The following is a 22,525-nucleotide window of genomic DNA, read 5'->3' on the forward strand; positions in this document are numbered from 1 at the left end:
CTGTGACTATCATTCTACATCTAGCTCGTTTTCTTGGTAACCTCACTCCTATAATTCTTCGTTTTATTGAGATTTTCCTCAGGTGATTGCTTGCTGCTTCCCGACAGTCCCTCGGTGTCCTCTTGTCTTCGATTTTCATATTCCATGCTCCGTTCCCTGGCTTCATTTTCATGAGTCTCCTGCAACCGCCCTGAACTCCCTTTGCTAACCATTTTGTTATCATCAGCGGAAAAATTTCCAGTATTGGTTCAGGTCAGCTTACAGCTCCATTTCATTGAATCTTGAATCATCATTAATTAAATTTTTATAAAGAACGTTTATATCAGCATTTGCCATATTACGCTGTAAGAGCTACTATCAATTTCTTTTTAACAACCTTTTATTCTGACAAAGCTAGTCCTATTTGAAATAATTTTAGGAGTGTTTCATTCTAAGAAACAGAAAATTCAATTGAGTATCTTTTTTATAAAAGAATTTGGTTCCCATATCAACCATTCCTTTGCTTTTCCCTAAAATGTATGGGAATTCTTTATAGGGCAATTTATTTATTCATATTCTTCTAGCCAATTTTTAAATATTTATGTTCCTATGTACTCCATCCTAACTTATCTTCTGTTTTACTTTCTTTCTTCATACTCTCTTTCTAAGCTTTAAACACTACTTCTCTACCAAGGACTTAATTGTTTCCAATGTTAGAGTCTGACCTAGATTTTTCTTCTGCGTGATTGCCTGTCTTCACACAAACGTGAGATTCTTCAGAGATGGCATGTTCTGATTTTCCACACATCCATAAATATTAGTACCAAATAGTCAGATCAGTGAAACAGAAGTTTCTTCTCTACTTTTTTTACTCTTGATAATCCCCCAATTTCTAACTAAACATTCCATTTTTTTTGCATCCAAATATATCTATAATCCCTCTCATTTCTAAAAAATCAAATGCCACATGTCTAGACAAATACACAGACAGTATAACTTCAACACTAATCTTCCTCCTTTCATTCTTAACCCCTCGAGTTAGTCTATTAGCTACAAAGAAACCACAGTAATCCCTTAAATGCACATCTTATTTATATCTTCCCCAGCTTTTCCAGCATCATGGCCCATATTTTCTGTACAGTTCCATATTTCTTTACCTGCTCACCACACTCAACAGTCTTTCTCCTTGATTTATGTGGATAAGACTCATACTTAAATTCTGTCCACCTTCCAAATTTTTCTTATTGGTTTCTCTTCCTGGAAGAATTTCTCCATGGTGTATGAAGAAATCCTTCTAATCCCCTGCTTGAATACAACCACCTGAGATAATTGATTAAAGAAGGCTCGATCAGATGTTCACCCTGAAAACCTGTTGTGTGCTCAGCATCTCTTTAGCTCGTACCTATGACCACGTTTTAAAATTATTTCCTTTCTATTGGGTTCTGAACTTGTATTTCTCAGTGGAATGAAAACTCCCAGGAGACTGGCACTGAGATCTGCTCGTTCCTGTGTTTGGTAATTAGTACAGTATCTAATACATGTTTATTGATTGTACTAGTCAAATGCACAATGACTAGATCTAGAGGTGTCCATACCCAATTCACATTATGTGGCTCCCAAGGTTCAAAATGCCCTCACCCACCTTGATCAATAGCTATAGACTTTGAGTTTGATCTTTGGATGGCTCACTTTCAGCCCCCAGAAGAGAGCATCTGAATAAATAGGAATGGTTTTGGGACACTTCACATCTACCAGATTGTTTATGGTGATAAATAATCTTGCCTCTCCAGATGAAGTTTAGGCCCTTGTGGCTCACATGGACTCTCAAATATTAGGGTAAATACTTCTATCACATAGTTTTATTGTTCTATGATTCACAGTCATTTTAAATCAGACATAGATGACTCATCACTGATTTCAAGTTATGTGTTACTAAAAGTTCAGTCTGATTACAGAAACTTTATTTCATTAAGATCAGAATGGTACTATATTTCTATGACATAAATTAATCTATAATTTTTACAAAAAGTCCTATAGTATAATTTAACTTTAGAAAGAGATATGACCACTTTGAGGAGCCATTAAAATGCATATTCCCAGTTCTCCCCTGCTGATTCTGTGCATATACAGTGATTCTCAGAATCGTGTATGTCAAGAGTCATCCTGAAGGGGACAGTTTATGGATATACATCGCGAGATAGAGATACACGTTATGTTGTATGTCAAGATGCCTGAACTAGTACAATGACAATTTCAGTTTCCCTTGAATCAGTGACATTGTCAATTTTTAGTACTTTAGAGAGAGTAGGAATACTAAAGAGGTCTTTTCTTGTCACACAGGAAAAGAGTCTTATGGTGATTAATTAAATTTACCAAAGAAACTAGACAGGATGAAGAATTGAGTCTGCTATCTTTGTTGGGGTTCATATTTGTAAACTATGGTGACAGAGTAATAGTGTTTATCCAGAGTAATATTTTATCCAAAATATAGAACAAAAATTACAAGTAAAAATAAAAGTATACAAGGTTTAGATCTATACACATAATTTAAACCTATTACAATATTACTGTGTATTTTACAGTCAGTTGATCATGGCTGTTAAATGCCAGGTTTGGAAACAAAATGTTCCTACTTAAGAAAATTTACTAATGTCAAGAATACTTATTTTTAAAATGACTTAGTCCAAGGACAAAGTTAAAGTGAAGCTACAGTATATATCTTAATCTAAGTTATTACTGAATGTAAGTCATGTGATGACTCTTAATGAAAATTTCCCATTGAAAAAAATCAATGTTAATAACTGGAACTCGAGGGCTGTAATGGTCTCTGCTGTTTTTCTGGCATGCATTGTCTTCCTCTAATACACCGAGAAGAGGAATTGATGACCTGTGAGCTATGGTCACTTCCTGGTCCAATTTGATCCTTTGCACTTTAGATTTAGAAGATTGATCAGCAAAGTTTCTTTATGGAGGAGAAGGTGAAAGAAAGGTACCACCAGCCTAGAGGCTTGTTGGCATGGTTCTATGGACAAAAGGGGGACTTGCAAGCTTTATTCTGCAGAAAAATTTCCTTAAAGAAATTATCATAAAAACTGATATTAGAAGCTCACTAGTTCTACATTTTGGGCATCACAGTGGACTGATAAGTCAGCAGCATCATTTTTGTGAGTTAACAACCAGCCTGTAGAAACCAGCTCTATTCACAGGTACTACACCTTGACTTGTGGGTCCGGTCTATAGGCTGAACATATGTTGGAGTAGGGCAAGAGACCATTTGGAAGGAGGCCACACGTACAACCCAGAGATCATCTTTGATACTGCTGCTGTGGTGAATGCAGTCGTAGAGGCATTGCTGACTCATGGAGACCTGAAGTGCGGTTGAATGAAATGTAACCTGGACCGATCCCATCTCTTTTTCTTTTTCCTTTCCCACATAATTTTTAGCACATAATGTTCTATTGGCATCTAATTTACATATTGTAGAATTGAAAAGTTCAATTGTCCAGTCATATCAAGAACGAATTGGACAAACACCACATCAATCCTAGAGCACTCCCTCCCCAATGGTAGAATCGCCCCCAAAATGAGCAGTGCCAAGATCAGCTCCAGCGCTCCCTCCCTCTCCCGCCTTCATGATTTAATCCCAAACTCTCCTTTCCCTCCCTATCACCACCCCTACCTTCCCTGTAACACCTGGCACCAGTTATTACCATTGTACATCCCCTACGCCTGCGCTTCACTGCTGGGAAACTCGACTGAAGATGAAAAACAAATCACACTGAGGTGGCAAGAATAAGATCCTATTAGTATAAAGACAAAAACACAAATGATGCGTCAGTGGGGGTAGACCTCCATCAACATTCAAAAAGCCAGGGAAGACATTTCTGGCATGGAACAACTAGGAGTTGCTTGGGCCCAGTACAAATTCAGGTCGTGTCTATAGAGAATTCAGCTGGCCACGTATCAAATTTGATCCAGTATAATTAAGATTACAAGGGTCTTTGCCTGATCTTAAGGTTGTTGGGGACTCTTGCCTTTGGCTATCACGGACCTGCCAGCACCTAGGTCTGACTGGATACTCTGCAGATGGGTTGTAGGCGCCCACTGTCCTCCATAGCCTTCTAAAAATTAATTGTTCACAATTTTAGCTCTGATACTTGTCTCTTCACCCCATATTTAGAGTTTTGTAATTGTCATCTTTGGATCATACCAGCTAGTGTGCTGCTTCTGTGTGGACTTATTCTTGACTCCTCATTTAGATGGCTGCATGTTTGATGGAAAGCCATTAAGATCCCAGTTGAGAGCTGGGCGCCATCGTTCTTCACCACACTTCGCGATAGCAACCTTATCATCAGTGACCATTTCATGAGGGGGAGGGAACTGTAACTTGGCCCCATCCCATCTTCCCCCCGCCCCCAGTTTTATTGGCACATAATTTACATATCAATTGAATAGTTCACTTGTTCAATCATATCAAGGGGGAATTGTACAAACGCCACAATGTCCATCCTAGAGCATTGCCTCCCCCATGGTAGAATCCCCCCAAAATGAGTATCAAGCAGGGCCATGATATAAGAATTAATTGGTCTTAATATCTAGGATTTAATGAGAGCCCAGAATTCATTCCTGGATTTATGCTTTTATTTTTTTAATTAATTTCCTATAACTTGGGTATTAATATATATGTCACGTCATTCCATAGTTCAATCGTAATCAAACTCAATTCAATTGCTTCCATTGTAAATCTCCAAACATCCTTTACTTTCTGGGCTTCATTAGGACATTTCCTTCTTATCTCCCCTAAACATCTATGTCACACACACCCCAAACCCCTTGTTATGTTTTCTTCCCCTATAGGCTCAATGCTCCTGGGTTTTATTTACTGAAAAGTAGAGAAACAAATAACACAGCTTCAAGAGGGTGACCCCCCCCAATGATGGCATCCCTCTGCGATACCCCCTAATATACACAAGCATAAGCAAAACAGTCGTCACAGGATTGCCAGAATAGTACGTATCTTTTTTTTCTTTCTCTTAGTTTCTCCCCAGGTGGGGCACCGTTCCTGGAGGTACTCCAATACCAGGTTGATGTGCAGAGAGGACGGAGCATCTCTGTGCTCCCAAAATCCATCTGATATCTTGTCCTCAGATAAAGGATGGATCAGATACTAAACTGATAAGAACAGATACTACACTTCATCTTAGCCAAAAGGCTGAGAAGTGATAGTAGTACATATCAATTTTTTAATTGAAAGTTCATTTTATTGGGGGCTCTTGCAGCTCTTATAACAATCCATACATCAATTGTACCAAGCATATTTATACATACTATGTTGCCATCATTATTTTTTTAAACATTTACTTTCTATTTGAGCCCTTGGTATCAGCTCCTCTCCCCTCGCCCCCCACTCTCGTGACCCCTTGATAAATTATAAATTGTTATTATTTTCATGTTACACCAACCGCTGTACTCCCTTCCCAGTATGAATTTTACAGCAGCATACAGGGCGTTGATGCAGGAAGATCTTATTTGTCCACCAACCAATAGTATGCCACTTTGGTACAGGTGTCTGCTTCCTCAGCCATCATGGCTTAAGTCCGCAGGCTACAAGTGTGTGTCTGAAGTCGAGTCCAGTTCACCCAGTGAGGTTCCTGTATGGGGTATCATTGACGCAGCTTTATGATTGCTGTTCATTTTGAGTCTTGACAGCAGTGGATACTCAAATACCTTTGCTTTCTCTCATGTTGCATGTTTTATAAACACTTACTTCAGGACCGCCCTTGCTTGTTGACACTTCTATATGTAAAACAATCTTCTGACTGGGCTCTTTTGGTGGGCTCCTTCTGACAGATCAACATTCAGGAGATACACTGCAGAACCTGACAACCCCATTGCATCTCATAATATTGCTGTTCCGTAGTCCTTGTATCTAATATATTTTTTATAAGACATGAAGTCGCTGAGTGTTTATAAAGGGTAACACACTTGCGTCCTAACAGAAAGGTTGGAGGTTCCAGACCACCAAAAGACACCTTAGAAAAAAGGGCTGGTGATTTACGTCTGAAGAAAACCAGTTTGAATCCATGGAGTGCAGGCTTCTTTGATGCGCACAGGGCAGCCGTGCATCAGGGTTGACGTGACAGCAGCTCCCTTTTTCACAGGCAGCAGCACCTCAACCTCTTGGAGTTCTACTTCCTGAGCTTTGGTGATCTTCAATATCTTAAAAAGAGAAGCATTAACACTATCGAGGCAAGGTCTGTTTATATCTTTATCATCCATCTCTCACCATTTTAATATTTCTTAAAAGAAAAAAAAACACACCACCACCAGTGAGTGAGTGTTGACTCCTAGTGACCTGCTATGGATTTGCCCAACTGTTGATGGGGGCAGAAAGCCCTGTCATTTTCCAGTGGGGACACTGGTGGCTTCCAGCTGTCCACCCTGTGGATCACGGGTCAATGCATACCCATTATACCACCAGGGATCCTTAATATTTTTAACAAGTTCTTATTTTTTCTGAACAGTTTCATTGGCATATAATCTACATATCATACAATTCAACAATTCAATAGTTCCATCATATCCAGGTACAGTCACCACCACATCAATCTTAGAGTACCCCCCTCCATTGCCTCAACTGCCTTGTGCAACCACGACCAGTTCTAGGGCTCCCTCCCCACTACTGCCTTCATGGTGTACCCCGCAAGTCCCCTTTCCGTCCTATCACCCATCCCCAACCCCTGCATTGCCTATAATCCCTGTGTCAGTGATTCTCATGATGTATCCACTCCTCCTGTGCTGGGAAACCCAACACAAAACAATAACATCAAACCAAACCAAAAAATAAAAAATAAAAACAAACAAACCCCAAATCGTGTTAAGGTGGTAAGGCTAAAACAATAATAGTATAAAGACAGAAATACAAATAATGCATTAAAAGAAGGGAAGGACTGACTTCCATCAACATTTAAGAGAGGTGGGAGGAAATTTCTGTCTTGGAACCAGTAAGGGGTCCTTGCACCCAGGACAAGTTCAGCTCATGTCTGTAGGGGTGAGGGGGGGGGTGGTCAACTGTCCAAGTATCAAGTTCGATCCCGCATGATTAAGATTACAATAGTCTCTGCTTGATGCTAAGGCTGTTCGAGACTCTGGCTTTGTCTGCGGCTCAGTCTGACTAGAGACTCTGCAGATGGGTTTTGGGCTCCCACTGTCCTCCATTGCTTTCTCCAAATTGGATGTTCATAAATTTAGCTCTGATACTTATTTCTTCAACATACTCGAATATTGTAATTATCATCTTTGGATCACACAACCTGGTGTGCTTCTTCCATGTGGTTTATTATTATTTTAATATACATGGAAACAGTATTGAAAAAGAATTAAGGAAGTCAACTGGCATATCTTTTTGGTAAAGGCTAATTTATTTCCTGGTTTATCTACAATATTTGCTCCTTTTAATGTAATTTTGTTTCATTAAAAAATGTTTGATTGTATCTGACTTGAAATCAGTTGTGGATTAATTTCAAAATTTTGTAGAAAGTATGGTTTTCATGTCATAAAAGATAGGGGTACCTGGAAATAACACATCACATTATTTTACACATATTAAATATGTGCCATAAGTATTAATTTGGAAATATTGCATTTTCTTTTGATTATGACAACAAGTTAAAAGCCATCGGTTCTATAAAATTTTACTTATACAATGGAACTAATGTTTATTATGATAGCCTTACTGGAGTATTTTTTTTCAAATGTTTTCTTTGATGTATAGTTTATTTCAAAATTAAAATTAACACTCTGTATTGAGGCAAGACTTAAAAGTTGTATTTAATACATATAAAGTTAAGAAAAGAATTCATGAGAGTGACTTAAATTGAGAGTGAATTTAGATATATATTTTTTATTTGTCCCCTAGCCTTTTTAAAAATAATAATAATAATCATTTTATTATGGGCTCATACAACTCATCACAATCTGTACATATGTCATCTGTGTCCAGCACATTAGTACATATGTTGACCCTCATCACAACACCTGCTTCCCACTTGAGCCCTTGGTGTCAGCTCCCCATTTCCTCCCCCTCCCTCCCTGCTCCCTGCTCCCCCTGAACCCTTGATAATTTATAAATTATTATTATTTTATCATATCTTACCCCATCTGATGTCTCCCTCACCCACTTCTCTGCTGTCCGTCCCCCAGGGAGGAGGCCATATGTAGACCTTGCTATCTATTCCCCCTTTCTCCCTCACCTTCCCTCCACCCTCCTGATATCACCACTCTCTCCACTGGTCCTGGATGGTGCTTGACTACCAAAAGATATAACACCTGAAGTCATTGAAGACAATGGGGGCACAAGCAAGTGGGGTGAAGAAAACTGATGGTGACCAGCTACCAAAAGATATAGCACCTGAACCCTTAAAGACCTGAAGATAAACAAGCAGCCATCTAGTTGAGAGACAACAAAACCCACGCAGAAGAAGCACACCAGCCTGTCCCAACTAGATCGCTGAGGACAAAGGGGGTGCATTAGCAAAAGTGGTGAAGAAAGCAGATAGTGCCCGGCTAGCAAATGATACAGCATCTGGGGCCTTAAAGGCTTGAAGACAAACAGGCGACCATCTAGCTAAGAAACAACAAAACCCACAAGGAAGAAGCACACCAGCCTACCCCGACATGAATGCGGAAGACAAAGCGGTTACATAAGCAAATGTGGTGAAGAAAGCTGATGGTGCCAAGCTGTCAAATTACATAGAATCTGGGGTCCCACATGCTGGAAAATAAACAAGGGGGCATCTAATTGAGAAACAACAAAGTCCACAAGGAAGAAGCACACCAGCCTGTAAGAAGACAAGGCAGCGAAGGGGTCAGGTATCCGGCATCAAAGACCCCCCGCCAAAAAAACCATCATAACATTGTGAATGAGGGGAAGTGCAGAGTGGGGACCCAGGGCCCATCTGGGGGAAATTGGACATCCCCTTGCAGAAGGGCTGTGGGGAGGAGATGAGCCAACCAGAGTGTAGTGTAGCAACAATGAAATATGCAATTTTCCTCTAGTTCTTAAATGCTTCCTCCACCCCACTACCATGATGCCAATTCTACCTTACATATCTGGCTGGACCGGAGGAGGTACACTGGCACAGATAGGAACTGGAAATACAGTGAACCCAGGATAGACATTTTTAATGTTAGGTAGAAATGATTACTTAGAATTAGAAGGGGACATAGATTTAAGAATTGGTGGTTATAAAATCAACACATACACAAACATAAACTCCACTAGGAAAGGTAGGTAATTGGCAGCACCAATCCTGCTTCCTTCTCCCTAAAAAACATGATCAGGCATCACCATTTTGTAGTGTGACTCATCTTATTTTCAATGTAGAAGTATTAATAAATCATTTATGTATTGGAGGAATCAGATTTGTTTGGGGAAGCCTATGTTACTCTGGGGAGGGCTGGTGTTTTTCTGTAATTGCTCAATTGCCTTATATTTTAACGATTTTTAGTTTGAAAATATTTCCATTATTTGTGATCAAATATATTAGACAATTCTTTTTTTTTTTTTTTCTTGACATCCATTTGAAGCAATTACAGGGCTGAAATTAGAAGACCCGGGACTAACTTATTGCTTAGTGATCAGTTGTTGAGTGCATACACACGGGAGCCATTCTGCTGGGGCTCAAATCACAGTAGCATCACTACTTACCATATGATTTGGGATTTATGTGACTTCTTTAAGCCTTCATTTTCTCTTTTGTCAAATGATGATTTTGAAAGTACTTAGTTCATAGGAATGTGCTAACAAACAAACAGAAATGTCACTGCAGTGCTTTTGGGACCATACAAAATTATTGGCTTAAAAATTAGCCTACTGAAATTTGCCAAACATTTAATTATTTCACCCCTATTGTGATGGGGGACACACACAATACTTTCTACTCCCCTTAAGAGTTACCATCTTGGAAACCCACAGGGGTAGTTCTCCCCTGTCCTACACGGTTGCTAAGAATCTGAATTGACTTGATGTCCCTGAGTTGTTGCTGTTGTTGTTGATTGTAATGGCGGCAACTGTTTCTCTTTGTTGAGGTGTGATAGGAGCTGATATTGATGGTTTTGCTGACCTTATGGGTCCAGTGGGCCACATGTTTCCCACCCCAAATCTATATCATTGGATCTAACATCTTGAAAATTGCTGTTTTTGTAACAACTGAAAAATTAGATTATATGTTGTTATGTTTTTTATGTAGATTAAGTTTATTCATTTTAGTGTATTATTCACTTATACAGATATTAAACATCCTTTTGTTGTTTGATACACATTTTCATATTATATTATGACAAATGCCATTAAAATGATCATTTAATAACATTTCATGTGCATTTATATATGGGTCCCTTTGTGTTATATGGGGGCATTCTGGTGGTGTATGGTTACATGTTGGACTGCTAAGCACAAGGTCAGCTGTTCAAAACCACCAGCTACTTTGATGGAGGATGATGAGGTTTTCTCCTCTCATAAAGAGTTACAGCCTCCCAAACTCACAGGACAGTTCTACTCTGTCCTAGAGGATTGCTATGAGATGACATCGACTCAGAGGTAGTGGGTTTGGTTTTGAGTTGGGGTTTTACAGGAGTCCTGTTTTGCTCATGGTCAAGCACTGGGCTGCCACTGCCAGGCGAGTTGTTCAGATGTTCTTCTCCGAGGGAGGATGATGGCACTACCTGCTCAGTAAAGGTTTATGCCCCTAAGCCTGAACTAGCAGTACCACCGTGTCCTATATTGGGTTACTCTAAGCCAAATCGACCTAATGACAACGAGTTTGCTTTTGGTTTGGGGTTATATACCTATAATTAGAGTGAAATATACCTTGTGATTTCTAGAATTTTACTCTCAATTTTAAGTACCCAAGATCTGTTGTTTGTTTATCATGAAATCTCTTTATCCAGTTGCAGTTAATGATATGCTTTTTATCCCAAACCACAAAGTGTTTTCATGAGATAATTGTTCTGGACCTTCACAGATATGTTGAAATGTTATTTTTGTATGTAAGCACAGAGAAGACAAGGCATTCCTAATGTGTCACTTCGCCTTTATAATAAGTTCTAAATAGTGTTCATGCATAATTCTTGGCTTCATTGAACTCCAATGAGATATTTTGATAGGACCTCTTAAAACTTTTTAGATTTAATTTTCTATTTTACAAAATTATATCGAAAAATATTCAGATGAATGTATAGACTATGAAGTTAGAGAGAAATGAGCTTTCATATGAATACTAGCAAGATGTATTAATGTATCTACTTGTAAGCAGGTTAATTTGTAAATAGACAATGTCTATTAGCTAGTAGCTTTGATTGGTAATAATTTTAAGGTTTAAATTTTTATTTTGCTCATATACACTTTCTCAATATTCAGAGTTAAAATGCAATGGCCAGAAGACCAGGAAGTCTCACTAGAAGTCTGTGGACATGGACTCCAGGCCTATTAACGGTGACGTTGGTCCTCTGGAGTCAGCAAGGGAATGGACAAGGTCAAGGTAGGTGCCAGCATGCTCTAAAAATTTGACAGTGGATGCGAAATTTTAATTTCTGTGATGTGATGTAGGTATGTTGGTTTGACATTTTAAGAGCTTTGTTATTGTAACTGTTCCTCAAGCTTTTTGTTGAAGGGTACTGTCATGCTTCTGAATCGGTTAAAATGAGCTAGAATTAGCTAATTTAGAGGATGAAGTTTGAAGCCACGTCTCTGAAGTTTGTATGATAGGCTATATATATATAAATATATACTCATATGTTTGTGCAGCGTAAATTTACAAAAGAACGGTTTTAGGTTTTGAAGCACAGTTTTGGCGTCTCTATTATCTTTTAGTTATTTTAGTAGGCTTTAAAATGTTTAATTTGAAGAAGATATTTCTTAAGTGGTGTGATCTTCAAGAACCCTGGTATTGCGTTTGGGAGCTATCAGTGAACAAGTGGCACTGCAGGTCTATGATGTCCTTAAATGTTCTTTGCAGAGTAAATGAAAGTCATAGATTCGGTATAGGAGGCTTCAATACACTGATTTGATCAGTAGTGGTAATTGGGTTTTGTTGAATGTATTGTGATAAAAATTGCACTGTTTTCAGAGGTTTGTTGTCTGTGAAGAAACAAATTGAGGTTTCATATTTCGTATAATGAGAGGAAGTGCTGACTCTCATACCGTTTGTTGTTATATTGGAAGAAAAGGTTTTGATGTTTCTGCAGTTGTCAACTCTAGAGATAAATGTGTGCACAGGAAATATTTTGAGGCAGGTGTGTTTGATTGGATCAAATTGAAAGTGTACAGTGTGTTCCATAATTGTGATGGCTTGACCTTTGCCAGCTTTCTATTGTTGAAATAGCCAATGAGAACTGTGCATGTTTAGATACGTTCATTTCCTTTTGAAAAGATTGCTCATAAGGAGCATTGTCTGCATGCCATATGTAACTTGTTTTTGTTTAGATTTTGTTCTTTAATTATTGTGAAGGTGTTCTTAATGGGTAAACATCAGGAATTGCATGGAAACAATCAATATTTATAAAATTAACCAATTTTGAAAATAAAATAAGCTGGTTTATTTCTGTGTTGGCTTCATATATGAAAGCAATTATTTTGATGCCTATTTAGATTTCTAGTGTCTATTTCTTTGTGATAAATAATATAAGAAAAAAATTTTAATACAAATACTTTTTATTTTCAACCAGTGATCTAAACCAAGCTACAATAGGCAGGAGCTAGACAGCATTTCTGCTGGCTAAGAGCATTGTTTATTCCTCTGGCGCGTGTCAGATCTCTAAAATGCAACATGACAATGGTTTTTCTGCACTAGTGATCCAATAGGACATGTAGTCTTATGCCCGACTGTCAGAACACTTTCTATGGCTGTCATTTCCAGGGTCTAGGTGTTGTTTTGTTGGGTCCTAAATCACTTCTATATTTCAAAGGTTTGAGGAAAAGCTCAGTATCGCCTCTCTTATTTGTGCAAACTCTCATTTCTGTACGTACTGATTGCTCAGGGTTCTTCTCTTTGGGTGACTGGCACGTGAGTCAAAAGCAATGCCTGGAAATCAGCCTCAAGTTTAGTGACAGCGAAGCTTCGAGTCGTAAATGCAGGTGAAGTCATTTCAGATCTTTTTAAAAGAATAAATTACAATAGGCAATGAATCATCAGACAGTGAAACTTAATAGAGGAAACATAATGGAATGCTTTAATATTATGTTTAAGGACATTTTGCTTCCTGTACAATAGTTAGAGTGAAACATATGTCTTAACCATCATGAGCAGATCTTATTATTGGGAATAGACCTCAAGCTGCATATTATAATTTAGATCAATACATCTCATTAAATATTAAATCAAATTATACAGTAATTAGCAGGATTTGAAAAATTTAAAAAATTTAAACGTTAAACTACCTCTTATAGTTCTTTGTTGCTTAAAATAATACTTTGAAAAGTACAGAAAAATTTGTTTTTTCTCTATTAAATGTATAACTTTTTCTTCAACTTTGGTCTCTAAATCGTCCACATAGAGGATTCAATGGAATAAGATTCTTTCTAAAAGTGGGAATGCATACAAGTAATAAAATTATTTTTGCGTAAACTTGAATTTCTATATATTTAAGCTGCATTTACTATACAAGCTTTTTTTACAGCTTTTAGCTGTATTTACCATACAAGCTTTCTATATATAGTTTTATTTTAATCTAATACAGTAGATTATCTGCTAATAATTTGGAAGTCCTTTGATAATCTTGATGTTCTTGCCATTGGAAACCATGTTGGAAATGAGAGTTTAGTTCCGGGGATAGGAGACAGGAATCTTCTTAATCCAGAATGCTCTTGGTGCCTGATTGGCAGCAGTCTTTCAACTGAATGCAACCGTGACTTACAGCCTACCTGATCTAGGGAGTACATTCTTAATCCTAATAGATCCTTCTGGGAGGATCAGGGTAGAATAAGAAAAGGCATTTGGATAGGGGAAGTCCCTAATGGGTTTTTAAATTTATGCCAAGAAAACCCTCTACTTGAGGGCACTGGTGTTTCAGATTTCTGACTGACATAGGGACTAACAAGTGCTTGTCCTCAGAATGGTCTTCCTTAGAGTTGAATTTTGTTCATCTCTATACTGCTTATAGTGGTTTCAAAATGAGAACTTTCCTAATACATAGGTGAAAATGCATTTAATACTTAATAGGGTTCTTCTGATGATTCAGAATACTTAACTTTATGCAGATAAAAACAAGTAATGTAAATGTGCATATATAGTTTGTATTTAAGGGAGCTGCCAGAATATAGTTGTTAGGCTGCATGGAACTAATCTATGTAGATATAATATATAGTACAGCATGTAAAATCATGCAAGTATTGGTTGGTTGTGAGGGTTTGTCCAGAGACACTAAAGTGTCTACTCAATTTACAGGATGCTAAGGGTCAGTGTGTGGCACAGGTAAGAATTTAGCTGCTGATACCAAGGGCTCAAGTAGAAAGAAAATTTTTTGAGAATGATGCTGGCAACAAATGTACAAATGTGCTTGACACAATGGATGTATGTATGGATTGTGATGCGTTCTACGAGCCCTCAATAAAATGATTTAAAAAAAAAGAGTTTAGCTGCTAACCCATAGGTTAGTGGTTCGAGTTTACCCAACGGTCCCTCAGAATAAATACATGATGATCTCAAAAAAAACAAACCAAACCAAACAAACAGAAACTAAATTAACGAAACCCCTGCCATAAATTCGATGGCAACTCAAAGAAACTCCATAGAACAGGGTAGAACTGCCCCAGCGAGCTCCGGGGACCATAAGTAACTCCTTAAGGAGCCTCTCTTTCACACACAGAACTGAGCCCTTGGTTATTTTGAACTGCTGACCTTCTGGTTAGAAGCCTTTGGGGAAGCAGCCAGTATGGGGATCTGCTTCCGAAAAAACGTGCCATTGAAAACCTTATGGAACACAGTCCTACTCTGGCTCCCTTGCGGGCAGTGACCAGCACCTGACCGCCCAGGCAGTGCTGTGGTCATCATCAGGCTGCCAGCCACAGGGTTCAAAACCACCCGCAGTTCCGTGGGAGCAAGAGGCAGCTTTGGACTCCGTAAAGAGTTACAGGCTGCGAAACCCAGAGGGGCATTCCACCCTGCCCCATAGGGTCCCGGTGGGTCAGGATCGACTCATGGCAAAGAGCTTATTTTTGCTTGAGATGGTATCTGGCTTTTTGATCGTTGCTGCCCTTTTTGTTTGGAGGAGGCAAGTAGCAATTACTCCACTTAGAACTGAAACAATATTTATGAACTCAGTCATCTCATACTCAGATAAATCCAGAGAATCGTTTTTACTTCTTTGAGTCAAGGAAGTTAAACAATAACAAGAAGCAGAGGCATAACTTAGGTATTATGTTTAGAGGAGGGGCAATACAGACAACAAGATGGGTTTGAATGGAAAGGCAATACAAAGCAGTCTGAGATTATGGAATGTTCTTGCTAAAGGATATTAATTATTACTTTAAAAATAAATCAATCAGAAATATTAGTAGGCAAGTGAGATAGTTAAGGTTTATTGTGCTAACCTGACTGATAAATACATGTGGGATTAATTGAAGGGCTGAGAGATAAATGGCTCGGTAAGCCTCACCCTTCTAGTTCTTAGGTCTCTTGTTTTGTGATGGTTGGACCAGGGTGCAGCTGCCTTAGCCAGTTCCCTGCTTCAGCTGGCAAGGCTCACTTCCTGCAAGACATCTCTGAGGAGAAGCCACATGGACCTCCCCGGATGCAGGCCTGGGTGTTAGAGCAGCCCCATGGAGACCCCTGCCAGTACTGAGGTGCTTACACGTTCACTGATTCAGCTTTCCTCCAAAGTCAGCATCATTGCATGTGTTTTGTGAGTTTGAGGAGGACTTTGTAGATCAGTATCTGATCCATGGGCTAATCGCAGACTTATGGGCTTGGACAGCACTGGGTTGGGATGCTTTCTTAATGCACACTTACCCTGTATATAAAACTCCCTCTTATATATGTGAGTTTTTGTGGATTTGTTTCTCTAATGTACCCAGGCTAACAAAGCAAGTCTTTAAAAATATGTCTGTACTAATGGCTTTGATAAAGGCAAATTCCTTCTATATTTGAGGTAGTTAAAAATAATATATGTGAATAATGGGATATACTTAATTGTCTTTAAAAAAAATTCACCAGAGTTTTAAAATTCACACTGTTTTACTAATAAAGTTTAAATGTAATATTACTTTTTATTTTGCTATCATGAACACCGAGTATATTTTAACCAAGTTGGGTTGCATGCTAAAGCTTCAAACTGAAAAATTGGTGCTATGTGGGAGAAGCTGGGAAGCATCACTCTCGAGTCACTCATATATTCACCAGATTTGATTTGATTTTCTGTTTTCATAACTAGATTTCAGAATCATATAATCACGCAGAAAATGTTTAAAGATCTGATGATACCTGAAAATACTGTTTTTAATTTCATGGTTACCATAGTAAGGTGCTTTTTCAATTAAGGGGCCAAATGCGGGGAAGTAGATCATTAACTTTCCTAGATAGCAAGTTCTTTATGCATATTATCTTGGAATCATTTAATAGACTTATAATAGGTCACTCACTTTCATTTCGTGGGATTTATCACCCATTCTGGTTTTCCCCAGAGGAAGCAGAGAACATTTGAAGTCTGGGTGGGGAAACACACAATCCGTGATTTTCTTTCTCTCTCACGTTTTCACAAGGACAATCTTCTCTTATCAAGTTCCAAAGATAATATAGTTTTTGTTCCTCTCTCTTTCACTTGAAACATTTAGGTGCCTTGTTATTCTGTCTGTACTTGTAGTGCCCAGTTTTGAAGTAAAGGTGGATAGCTTTCACTAAGAAAAATCCATGAATTTATCTCACAATTCACCTATATAAAAATATATAGGTGTCATCGAGTCCATTTCTTTCATTGTCTTAACATTAAACGTTCTAACATTTTTTTTCTAAAGCTTTTCATTTAGGAAAGCTTCCTACCAAGACAAAATATCACACTTAGATATTATATGCACGATAGCACTTCCATTGCTTGAAACGTTTCTGGTAAACAGAAGAACTACTAAATGAAGAATAAAAATGGATTTACTTTGAGAATAACTTTTTAAAAACAATCCATTTTCACAACTTCATCCTTGAAAAAAGTATCTTAGTAGGTTGATGATGTATTTCAGGTTCTTGCAGCCGTCCAAGGTTATATTTCTAAAATTAGTCAAAGTTGACCCTCTGTAGCACATGATGTATAATAGGGGTATGTCAGTTTATTGATTTCTTAGAGCTGCCACAGCAAAATATATCAAAGCAGGTAGTTTTAAAAAAACAGAAATGTATTTCCTCACAGTCTGCACATGGAAAGCTGGAGATGTAGATGCTATTTATGTTTCCCTTTGAGAAGAAGCTATTCCATGTTTCTCTCCTCGTTTTAGGCAATCCATGAATTGCAGCCCTGCAGTAGTATAACATGAGATTTTTTCCCCAGTCTCTCCATATCTCATCTCATTCATAAGGGCACATCTAAGCTTTCACTACGACCCCCTTTACTCCATTATGGATGATACTCCAGTGTAGACCTTATTTTCAAACAAGGTACTGCTTAAAGATTTAAGGCTTCAATATATTTTCTGAAGGACACATTTCAATCTATTCCATTTTTTGGGGGGTGGGGGTGAACAAACACAATTGTTACTTTTTAAAAATTGAATGTATATTACATTATCCAATATTTGAGTGAACTTCTCAAGATTTCTCAAAGTAATTTTAATATGGGACATAATAAAGTTAAAAATGTTTATTTAATCTATTCTTTGAGGAAAATTACTTTAGCGAAGGCTTCCTATTCTCTAAAATGTAAGTTCATTTATAAAATAACACCTTAAAAAGTCATTCCAAATAACCTTAAGTATTATTGAGTTAGAGTCTTTTACCCTAGAGAATATATGGACATGCAATTTAGAATTTCATTTCCTTTGCAGATTTTGTATGGAATTGTGTAAATTTTGTATATGGATTTTGTTTGGGGATTTGACTAGAAAAATAGGTGATGTTAGAAAACAGCACACCTCTCAAAGCTGTACATTTTAAAGAAAAAGAATTGCTTCTCTTGGGTGCTAATCTTTATTGAGAAATAAATGGCTACTCTTCTCTGTAGCTCATACACTACCTATATATGTCATTGCTTCTGTCTCTCTCCTCAGTCACATATTCAGAAAATACTCAGGTAAAAAAGCCAAATTTAAAATGAAATGAAGAGCTCAAAACTAGCTTGAGAGCTATAAGAATAGAAATAAATGGGGAGATGAAGGAGGAGTAGAAGGAGCAGCTGAGAGTAATATATATTACATTTTCCAATTATATGTTAATTAATGCTGATTATAACAAATAGAGTGTACTCCTTTAAAAATAAACTGCACATAAAATTTTAGTTCTTCCAGACATTCAGTTGATTTATAGTTGTGTTCAATTCAAATCAATTCCATAACACCAGAGGTTACCATGAATCAAAGCAAATGCAGAAAGACAATGTGCAATCCAAAACAGATGGAAAACAGTCAGAGATGAATCAAAAGGGGAAGTTCATTCACACACATAGCAGTTTAAGATATGTTGGCCTGGTTGTTCTTGTGTAGAAGTTTCTAGAAGTTGGGAAAAATGACTTTGGTTTTCAAACCTACTGTGTTCACATAGATATTGGAACATCTGAGCATCAGGGCGTGACCATGAGACCAGAACACTTTGTGGTGTATGTGAGAAACGGTATTGAAAGGACTGCTGTTAAAGACTTGCTTCCAGAATCAAGGCCAATTTCGACTTCGGACAGATTCTAACTATGTAAACATACACAGCAAGTGTTCAAAAGGTGACTATTCTGATTCATAAAGTTTGGTGGAAGAGTTATTTTCAGAAGGATTACACGTTCATTTGTGAATTTAATGCAAGTTGACGTCTAGTCTCCACTTCCCCAAATCTTGCTTTCCATTATTTTTGGCTCCTTTACATGTTTTTTATTTCAAGATTTATTTTGCTTTGCTTTCAGAACAGATGGATTTTTACATCGTAAAAAGTCTTTAACACAAAAATAAAAAGCATTTTGCAATTAGTTGAGGTCAATACACTTCCTGCATTTTGGAATCAGTTTTACCCACATGAACCTGGAGCTCCTGTTGGATGGGGATAGGTGATTGGAAATGCCCGGTATTTGACTGGATAAGGGTAGAAGGAAATGTTATTCGTTATGCTTGAACTTCAGGTATGTCCCAGGCTTGTATTCCCTGACATGCCAGCTACATGAAAAGTCAAATTCAATTTCACGTCCAAAGTCTCAAAGTAAAATTCAGGTTCCAAGAGAACAGTGACAACTTAAAAATGTAAAATTTACACCGAAACTCTATTAGTTTAAATTAGTCCTGATGAAACAATGCATAGAGGATTTACAGTAGCATCCAGAGGTTCCCTCTACTGTACATATAGATAGAAGCATGGAAGCTTTTGATATTACCCAATCGTTTTATGACATGTTAGCTTTAATGAAAAAATAAAAATGAAACCCCCATTCCACATCCCATCCTTTAATATCTAGAAAATATAAAATATTTCTTTTAAAAATAGAATGTTCATATTTCATAATCTACCTTTAAGGAAACCATCTCAATTTTGATGTTGACAGCTGCATCCTGTACGTGAAACTCCAAACATACAGTATTGACAGTTATCATCTAGTAAAACTCTTCACAAGTTCTTCACATAGTGAAATTTGAGATTCTCAACGTTTTCTGTGCTGATAGAATCGGTGTGGAAACAGTAGACTCAATGAAGATCTACTTCTTCCTTGCCATACTGGACTTCTAGCCACCATTTGGGTTTAGAAGGTGGAGAAGTTGAGCTGTTTCTTGGCCTAAGTCTTCACCATAGGGGTGTAGACCGGAGAGAGAAACCATGAGGGGTCTGGCCATACACTGCAGGGGACGTCCATTTTCCTCAGTGGTGGCATTAGGTGAGCTTGTGACCTCTGTGGTATCCTGGGAAGAGTTACTTGAAAGTGCTGTGCTATTTGAATGAATCCATGTGGGCAGGGGACCCAGCCAGAGCCTGGCCACTATTGCTCTCTCCTGGCTCTCGGTCAAGGGCAGCTCTGCTCACGGGTGTGGGGTGTCCTTGAATTTTTGATAATTACTTTTCCTATAAAGAAAGCAACTTTTAAAGGGAAGAGAATCAGGAAGGTGATTCATTCCACCAAGCATGCACTTAACTCTACTCAGTTGTCCTCATGCCCAGCCTCAGGGCTATTCTTTGGTGAAAAGTGCTAGTAATGTATTTTAAGAACACGTAGAGTCTTCTCGTGCAAACTGAAATATCACAGTCTGCATGGGGGAGGCTGATATTTAAAATGGTCTTATGTGTCAAAATGGGTCGCCTCAGACTTTGATAGTAATTATTGCATATTTTAAATCCTTTTGTTTCTCCTAAATTCTATTGTTTTTCTTGCATGACATAAATTACGTGCCTACCTCAATTGTAGACAAGCTTTGGAGACACTTAGTTTTAACCTATCGGAATTGTTTTAAGTAGACCATGAATTACCCTTGAACTTCAATATTCGCAATTTAGATATTGAGTGTTTAAAAAAAATAATTTAACATTTTTCAATATAAGGCTGAAGAGTGTTCACAGTTTTATCTTATTTTTAAGGGACACATTTTACATCTATCAGCAAATTTTCTTTCCTAAATCAACAAATCTTGGCTAAAAATTTTATTCCCCAATAGTTAATAAACACTAAGTCATAATATGATATAAATAACATATCTATATATTTAAATCTATCAATACATACATGAAAGTTCTTAAAAAATTATTTGTGTGTGTGTGTGTGTGTGTGTGTGTGTGTGCATTTTTGAGGGTAAACCCAAAGTTTTGCTACAAAATCATAGAAACTTCTATTAAATAAAAATATCTAGCAAAATATGGAAATAATTTAAAACTAATTATAGAGGAATGGATAAACTCTGGTAAATTCATATAATAGAATAGTGTGCAAAATCAATAAAAAATCATGACAATTCTTTTTTTTTTTTTTTTTGTCTTTTTTCTTTTTTAAATTTTTTTAGGGGCTCATACAACTGTTATCCCAATCCATACACACATCAATTGTGTAAAGCGCATTTGTACATCGTTTCTCAAAACATTTTCTCTCCATTTAAACCCCCGACATTAGGTCCTCATTTTTCCCCTCCCTCCCCGCTCCCCCCTCCTGCATGAGCCCTTGATAGTTTATAAATGGGTATTTTGTCATATCCTGCCCTGTCCGACGTCTCCCTTCATCCACTTTTCGGTTGTCTGTCCCCCAGGGAGGAGGTCACACACAGTTCCATGTAATCGGTTCCCTCTTTCCTACCCATTCTCCCTTTACCCTCCCTGTTTCGCCACTCACACCACTGGTCCTATAGGGCTCATCCGTCCTGGATTCCCTGTATTTTCAGTTCCTACATGACAATTCTTTAAACACAGCAAGACATGGAGAAAACTAGAGAACATGATGCTTAATGAACTTAGCCAGTCTTACAAAGATACATATTTAATAACACCATGACCGTAATGAAGAAAAAAAGAAAATAAAAGTGGTATTTACACCCCAAACTGTAGACTTTGAAGATTATAGGGAAGCTACTGGCGGGGTGGGAACAGGGAGAGAGGAGATTAGGATATTTGGGAGGGAGGGAGAAAGGATGGGAGAAGAAAGAGCCACATGCATGGAGGGTTGAACAGGACCTTGTTATTGATTTCATTTTTTGACATGGGTGGTGTAACTTATACAGTGTGATTCCTTAAAAAACAAATAAAAATTCCTCCTGATTCTTGTTCCTCTTTGCTCCTAAATATTGGGCTGAGTGACTCTAAAAAGGAGGAAAATTAAGAAAGAAAAAAAAAGAGGAAAAGTAAAGCTGACATGGACTTGGAGCCTTTAGTGATAAACAAGTGAAACTTTTTTTCCCCTTCACCAAATCCTTCATCATCCATCCAGGCCTACACACTTCTGAATAAGGTATTTTCATCTCTTTAACTTCTCCCTGAAGGATCTCCGTTGTTTTATTTACACTGCATCAAAATGCAGTTTGGCACACCTTCAGCGACTCAGCTCATGCCTTTTACAAATGCTCCTGAGTCCAAAGGCACAAGATCAAGGCTGTAGGGCTTGCATCAGGCTACTCCTAAGCAGGTGCATTGTGACCAGAAACAATAAAATCTTCGGCATAACTCTCCTGATCTTTTTCTTGAATATACACCTTTTCATTTTCTTAAAATTCTTCCTAAGATGCCCTCATAATTGCCTTATGTCCTACAATAAAATATTTGGAGTCTCAAAGCAGGGTTGTCATGACCTTCTGAGCTACTTCTCTGCCTTGACTTTAACTGGCTGAGCAGATAACCTAAGAAACCACTGTTGGGTTTGGATCTTTGTTGAAGGAACTGTAAAGAGATTGAGACAAATATTATCA

At 37.8% G+C, this 22,525-nt stretch overlaps 1 pseudogene; it reads right to left on the minus strand.

Annotated features, from left to right (window-relative positions):
- Positions 1–5,025: 5,025 nt before the first annotated feature.
- LOC115868062 lies at positions 5,026–5,203 on the minus strand (annotated as a pseudogene).
- Positions 5,204–22,525: the final 17,322 nt, after the last annotated feature.

Source organism: Echinops telfairi, unplaced genomic scaffold (genome assembly GCF_000313985.2).
Source record: "Echinops telfairi isolate 266 unplaced genomic scaffold, ASM31398v2 ScPeMD7_6;HRSCAF=24_0, whole genome shotgun sequence".
NCBI classification, from domain to species: domain Eukaryota; kingdom Metazoa; phylum Chordata; class Mammalia; order Afrosoricida; family Tenrecidae; genus Echinops; species Echinops telfairi.